Raw genomic sequence first — 7,021 nt, 5'->3', positions numbered from 1 at the left:
AATTCTGATATTTGGCTTATAAAACAAAGATACACTTATTTGAAAATATGTCTATATTATATACATTTTTTGTCATCATTAAATTGTAAAACAATATCGTTCTCCTGACAATTTATAAAAACCGTATTATATATAGACAGAAAATGATATTTCTTCACGAAACACAGAAATACCCGATTTTATGTATTTATATATAATGTAAAACTGAAAATGTGCGTTATTTTCAAATACTTTTAATATATTTATTTAGTAAAAAGATAAAAAGATGACTGTATTTCCAACATAAATACAAAAATAATGAAAAATCTCACACTTCTCTGTCTGTGGTGTGTTTTTACTTTCTTTTACTTTCAACCCTTTTCCTTAAAATAATCTACATCTAAACGTGTGCATCTGAAGAACTACAGATCCCTATCCCCACCATGTACTCCTGCCAACAATTAATGGATCGTTGGTCTGCAAATGATAATCATATTTGATCTTTAAAATGGGGGAGTGAATAAGACGCTTAAAAATTTTCGAAAGGTGAAAAAATAAGATCAATTTTATAAACATTATATTTATGGTATGAGTAGCATACAGTAGAAGGAATCAATAGCGTGCGTATATTGTTATACAATCCGATGTCATATAATCAATGTCTGGACACGCACGTCTGTATTCACTGCATGCTATGTTTGATTCAAACTGCGACTTGAGCACTGACATCATCGTATTCACAATATCGGGGGGCCTGCAAGAATTCCAAAGTGTCAGGGTTTTGTGTTTTTTGGAACACTAACACAGATGCGTGTGGTCCCAAAATCACAAAACCTAAACATTGTGATGATGGTCTTTGATAAATGAAAAAAATATCTTTCTCACAGGTACTTTTGCACAGGAAAGATAGTATGGAATGATTATTATCCAGTTTTTTCCCGACTTTTCCTGTGGTATACTTGATAAATAAATGTAATAAATATAATTTGTGAAGAAATATCCAACAAGCCCCGGGATTGATATTTTATCGGGAGGGGGGTGTTCTGTCAACAAGTACCTGTGATAATTCTCTTAATACTCTTAAATGACTTTGATAAATACCAGAGTATTTTAAATTAGATAGATGTATTTAATGATATAGAATTGTTTCGTATTAAGGATGGAATATCTCAACTAATATAAATGAGATGTATCTTCTATTCTGAGTTTTTCTTTTTTGATTCTTTTAAGGACAGCTAAAAAAAACTTTTTCCTGGGTCAAGTTATACATTCATAAATTAAAATTATTGAATAATACGTTACATGAAAACAAGTATGATTTACTGGACCAACTTGGCAAAATTAAGGACTGTAGTGTCACTAGCATTATAGGGATGCTCATGTATTTTTTTAAAAATAGGTTGTCAATCAAATAAAATGAAAAGTATCGAGGAATATGGTGTGTCCTTTCTATTAAAGCTACATGAGAGTTTTTAGATGGGACCCAAAATCATTATAATTTTTCTTTATCATCAAGTATTGGAAAAATAAAGTTTTCTAAAGGAGTGGGATATACAGCTAGGATTTTTAACTCACGCGAGTTGAAAACTCAAGTGAGCTTTTCTGATCCATTGTCCGTCGTCCGTCATTCTGTAAACTTTTTTTCCTTTTTCAACTTTTTCTCTAGAACCACTGGGCAAATTTTAACCAAAAGAGGTACAAAGCATCCTGGGGTAAAGGGAAGTATGAATTTTCAAAATAAAAGGTCAAGTACCCATCCAAAGGGATATAATAAAAAAAAAAGACAAAAATAAGTTGTGACCATTAAACAATCTTCTCCTTAATAACCACTGGACCAGAAAAGTTGAAACTTTTGTGGAAGCATCCTTGTATAGTGTAGACTCTTAATTGTTTATATCATAACCCCGGGGTAGGGTAGGACCACACTAGAGATTCAAAATTTCACATTGATTCATATATATATGGGAAAGATCACAAGTCTAGTCAAGAATCACTTGATCATTAAAGCTAAACAAAATTATGGAAGCATTCTGGAGCAGCATAAATATTTCATTTTTAAATATATATACTGCTCAAACTACTATTTAAACTCACATGGTTTTTCGCACAAATTAAGGTCACGTTGTTAAAATGCAAAATAGTGTAATGTGACAACAATATATATTTCAAAAATGATTTATAACTTAATTTTGATCACATCCCATTACTTCAAACATAATTCACACATAACAATTGGTACGGTTTCTATAGGCTGTTGGTTGATATCTTATGAGCGTTTCAAAAAAGTTTTTTCATTGTATCTCGTCAAATGCAACCGCATTTGTATCCGTTTATTCTAAAGCATGCATTTACCTTGCCTTAATACAGAAATAGTGCAGTTCATATAAGTTCTGTATTTTCTGAACATTAATATAACACTAAGGCGCAAGATGATAGATGTATTTCTCATCTGTTTGACTGCTTTCCAGATTAAAAAATGGCATTTTTTCAGGTTAACTTCCTGAAATCTAGCATCATGAAAGATAGATCCGACAACAAAATTCTAGAGTTTCAGACCATAAATGTAAAGAATTTTCTTTTCGATACAATTACAATTTACTTTGTTGAAAATAAACAGTACTTTATTATCCTATCATTTTCCATAATTTCTTTTTGCAATTTTGTCATTTTTAGGCGCTGAATTTCGACAAAACCAAGACAAGTGTGGAAAATATAAACAAAGTACCTCGAAAAATTGTCATCTTTAAGAAGTAGATATGAACATTTCAACCAAATAGTATAAAAGAAAGTTCCATTAATTAATTTGTAAAAACCTATGATAGAATCATACACATTTAACATCATACAATTTATAAACAAATTTCCTTTTAGAACACTGACTTTTAAAATTTTAGAGAATGTGCACCTGTAACATGAAACAATTTAATACTATAAGGGTTATGTCTCGCACTGAAACTCGATAATTTTAAGCTTTATCGCAAAAAAATGAGACTTTGTGCAAAAAACCATGTGAGTTTAAAAATTAAGTACGTTGAGCTGTACATTATAGATTAAAATATTTAAAATCTTCTCAACAAGCACTGGACCAGAAAAGCTGAAATATACTTCAGTAGGTGGAAGCATTTTGGTATAGTGTACGAGATTCTAAATTGTTCAAATCCTGTCTTCTGGGTGTAGGGTCGGACCACAGTAGGTATTACAAGGGGAAATCTGTCGAAGAGCAGCAAGGACAAAGATACTCAAGTGAGCATTGTGGCCCATGGACCTCTTACTTGAATTGTTCTGAATTACACAAAAATACTTTTATAAATTAAAGTATCTGATTTAGAGATAGCTTACATTTAAAAAAACAGTATTGTATCTTTTCCCTGAATATATCCTTCTGTGAAATCGGGCATACTTATTCCAGTAAAAAAGACTGAGAGAGAGAGAGTGTGTACGTCACTGACAGTTGCTAGCGCTCAATGGCCTTTAATTCTTTTTATGTTTTTACTTTTAAGTTTTAGACTTATTGTCAGTTATTTTGGACGGCCATACTTTCTGCACAATTCTTCGCGTTCTATCCAGAATTTCTTTTAACCAACGAAAAAATCTTCGTTATTATTATAATTATATTTTCTATTTTAAGACGTTCAACAGCCAATATCAGAAGATGATGAGATCTCAATGAAACACAGAGAAAGCTTTGATTATATTTATGCATTCATTTTATTGACTTTTAACTCTTGGGTCTGATCATCATTTTTGCAAACTTCATGGAACGGTTGTCATTACCGAAGTGATTCCACACTACAGACACCGCCGACTTGACAGCAGATTTGTGGTATGGTCCGTTTAGGTGTGAGTAAAGACAACTGTTGAACCACCAAGCCCCTTTACTTGAGACAGCACAGGAACCACCACTGGAGTCATTATCTTGATCTTTAGTGGAAAACCCTCTCCCATTGTGATATGTCAAGCTGTCTCCTTTAAATACAATTAATTCTTTTTATTTATTTACTATGAATTAATATAATCTCTAGAATTATTGTAATATTATCTTTATTAAAATCGACTGTTGATAGCCTCACTTCTGAACGTTTGTTATTGTGTTTTTAATGAATCAAATCCATGTATTTAAGGAATAACTGTCTTATTTTTCGATTTCATGAAGTGATCGATCGAGTCTCAGTGGCTTGCGTGATAATTTGCATAAACACCGGAGGCGTTTATGCATAAAATTATCACGCAAGCCAATCGATTGATCACTTCATGAAATTGAAATATAAGACAGTTATTCCTTATATTTGCATGCTTTTATTCCACCAATCCATGTGCTCCAAGCCCTGCTTCCGTCTAGCTGTTTGTCCCGCCCTCCACGTGTTTTTTTTTGTTTTTTTTTTTTTGTTTTTTTTGAAACCGCGCCAATACATTGATGGGGAAATAAAGTACATTTACAATTGGTAATTTTATCTCCGACAAAGACTTTGGAAATGTAAATATTAGTGAATTAACAGGTCTAGGCGGCCTCTGTTTTTGGAGGATAGATTTTATCCTCTAAAAACAGAGGATGGAGGTGTCGCCACCTACCGGACTTTTCAAAACAAAGGGCAGTCTAAACCAAACAAATAATAGCAACTCTTGCATCTCAAGTCCCAGTTTATGTACGTTACTCTGATTTTTCAACCAAAACAAATAAAAGGTTAAATTTCATACGATGATGGTTAAATATAGGTATTTAAATCATTTTAACAAATTTTGGTAATTTGCTGTCAATAAATTATTCATTTGAAAGCTTTGTTTAAAAGACCCTTTCCTGTCTGAAAATTAATTATAGCCAACCTCATTTTCCGGTACCATAATTATGTGTTAACAGCATAAAAGTTTTAAAAAACATATTTTTGAAAAATTCAGTTTCATTATTATTTCATTTAATAAGACGGTAGAGGAATTTTTCTTTGAAGTTTGCTCTTCTGCACGGGACTACAGTGGGCGGAGCTACTTTCCGTTCTGTATTAGTCTTCTATACTGTTGTATGTGTATACATCTAACAAAACTGAAATATTAAGACCCCTGAAATAAATTAGGATCAATCTCCATCTACAGCAAGGTTAGACCGTCCCCCTTATCAGTTAAGACTGACTTAAATTCAATTGCGTCTACCCGTTGTCAAAACTAATCTGTCTGAAACTTACGTTGTCCGTGGAAATATATATACTGCGAATGCATGGTCCCCGTCGAGGCCTCATCTAAGAACTCTAGCGGAAGTTTAGATGCTGCACAGCTAAAAAGTGGGATTTTTTTTTCTTATTTTCTCTAAATAATATTTATTTTATCTTTGCTTAAATTATCAGGCAGAGTGTATTTCGTCTTTACAGTACGTTTTCTTTTGTGTTTCCTTTTCCTCTAATCTTTAATTAAAAGAAATATGAAAGTAATGTTATTTATGTATTGTTTGAGCATTTAAGTGCCTTTTTATTTGTCCTGATAGGGAAAAAACATAAAAATTAAACAAAATAACAAGAAATATTAAGTAGAAATGAAGCGCAAGAAGTGCCAAATTTGAAAGCGTATTGTAAAAATTCTAGACATAGAATCTCAAATCGCCACATACAATTGATAGTTTAATGTCTGATCTTTTATTTAATTGCACTCTGGTGCTTGCACTTTTTGATTAAAGGTAGGCATGCGGCGTTTGAAAATTACCTGTGCTATCCTCTGAAATCAGAAGATAAACTATCCGACATTGCATTGCGATTTCCATATATGGTAAAAAATTTGGTTGCCATATTGAATCTAGCTATCCTCCAAAAACGGAGGCCGCCCCAGACCTGATTAAAGTCCTTTATTGAGAACCACAGGCCTTTAGATCGCTTTGATCTTACCGACATGTCGGTAAGATCAAAGCGATCTAAACGCCTATGTTGAGAACCAAACATACCTGCAGTGCCGCTGTATCCACCAACGGTCAGCTTGTATTTCTGGGACTCGCTTCCAAGGGAAAATGTTGAGTATTTGGCAAATGCTTTTTTGCCTGAAAAATTCTGAAGATCCACCCTCAGTTCTTGTTTTGTTATTGTGGTGAGTGAATGAATTACTTCATTTCATTGGAGGAAAAAATATTAAAATAATTTATAATTTATTTTGTACTTTATATGACCACTATATAGCAAATCTAATTTGCCTCTTCAGTCTTGCATCGGTTTTTAAACTGAAAATAAAATATGAATAGTTTTGGGGGATGAAAAAGGATTATTATACAGGTATATGGTGCGAAAGATTTTTTGAGTAGAGAAAAATATCTCATACGGTGAAAGTCTACAAAAAAAGATTTCTTTTTAGACAACAATCTATGGCAAAATACTAACCTAACCAGTATTCTCCTTCAGCATTACCAAATCCTTCTTTGTAAGACTTCCATGGTCTATAAAAATCTACAGACCCATCAATTCTACGTTGAATTACCTGTTGTAAGAAGAAGTTCATTTATTTTTTCAACCCAATTCACAATTCAAGCATACTTTTATTTTGCAATGAAACGTTGTTTTGGCTATGATATGGAAATCTTTTAGAAAACAAATTTGACATGTTCTAGAATTTTCTTACTGTCCATCCCCCCTCCCTCTGTAGTCATATCGCAGTAGGCCAGTTTCTTTGTCTTCAAGTCAGGGTAAATTATATAGACACCATTTCGTCCTTTTGTATGCGGAATAGATTTTAGAATAGCTGAACAATCCCTTGCTCTTTGTATGTCTGTAAAAGATTGCATTTGTATATTGTTATTTTCAACACAGATAAAAAACCAACAGATGAAAATTTAACAAAAATATTATCCGACACACGTTCAATATGTACTCTATTCTGTATTTAAAAACAAGATGTGTTCGTGAAACACTATTCGCCCGGCGGCAACAAAGTTCGAAAAAGCTATTTTTAGCATTTTGTCAAGGTCACTGACCTTGGTGTCATTTGAAAGAACTTTATAAAATGGAGTATACATACCAAATATGAAGTCTTCATCTGTTATGACAAAAGATCGAAAAAGCTATTTGTAGCATATAGG

The 7,021-nt window shown here is 32.6% G+C and overlaps 1 pseudogene; it reads right to left on the bottom strand.

The window, feature by feature from the left end:
• Nucleotides 1–3,697: 3,697 nt before the first annotated feature.
• Nucleotides 3,698–6,774, bottom strand: LOC134270963 (ryncolin-2-like; annotated as a pseudogene).
• Between the last annotated feature and the right edge of the window lie 247 nt (nt 6,775–7,021).

This window comes from Saccostrea cucullata, unplaced genomic scaffold (genome assembly GCF_032062105.1).
Source record: "Saccostrea cucullata isolate Sc308-1 unplaced genomic scaffold, CSIRO_AGI_Scuc_v1 ctg8478, whole genome shotgun sequence".
Taxonomy (NCBI): Eukaryota; Metazoa; Mollusca; class Bivalvia; order Ostreida; family Ostreidae; genus Saccostrea; species Saccostrea cuccullata.
The sequence above is the reverse complement of the archived record's forward strand: the minus strand, read 5'-3'. Positions and strand labels throughout refer to the sequence as shown.